Source organism: Penaeus monodon, chromosome 28, assembly GCF_015228065.2.
Source record: "Penaeus monodon isolate SGIC_2016 chromosome 28, NSTDA_Pmon_1, whole genome shotgun sequence".
Taxonomy (NCBI): domain Eukaryota; kingdom Metazoa; phylum Arthropoda; class Malacostraca; order Decapoda; family Penaeidae; genus Penaeus; species Penaeus monodon.
The window spans coordinates 26,884,594-26,885,265 of NC_051413.1; the positions used below are offsets into that span (position 1 = coordinate 26,884,594).

General features: G+C 33.9%; 1 protein-coding gene across 1 annotated transcript in view; it reads right to left on the reverse strand.

Moving 5' to 3' along the window:
• Window positions 1–281: 281 nt before the first annotated feature.
• LOC119591127 (serine-rich adhesin for platelets-like) overlaps window positions 282–672 on the reverse strand; it is a gene marked incomplete at its 5' end in the record, with an annotated part of 16,634 nt that continues 16,243 nt past the window's right edge. The window contains 1 exon segment of the mRNA XM_037939840.1: window positions 282–672.

Consider the following 672-nt stretch of genomic DNA (forward strand, 5'->3'; position numbering starts at 1 on the left):
AAGATGGCTATGGTTTAAATGTATTGTTCAAGAGCAAAGAATATAAATAAATGAACTTTCCCCATGTTCTTATCTGCCTTATTTACCCTCGTTCTCATCGTAACTTGAATTATGAAATTTTGTTAGGTAATTGTGGAAAGATCATTTTGTTAAGCGTCACTGTGATTATCCATTAAGAATTTTTTTTATCACATTTTTTTCTTTATTTTGCATTATGAAATAATTATCGTATATGCCTCTTGATAGAGCAACATATAAAAAGGATATTTAAAAAACCTGGATAATCAAACATTTTCACGTTTTATTAAAGATATAACAATACATGTTAGGATGATTTTATACTGACTAAAAGTAACTTGACACTTATTGACTAAAGCACCAGTATACAGGCATGAGCGAGGAACTTAAAACTCAAACATCTCTCAAGCTTACACTAAACATCTCTACTGTACAAGGAAAGATCTACTGCAGGTCGCCACGTAATATATTGTGATTAAATACGTAAAATAAGTAACCATGTTTCTCTTAATATTGTGTTATTCATTTAGAAATGATAATGTTCTCTTAAAATACTGGAGGAGAGGATGCGGGCAGTGATACGTGTGAGACACGGCCAGGGAGGCGAGTTCGACAGGGGTAAACGGCGCCTCGTGGTCAGCAGTCTCATTACGC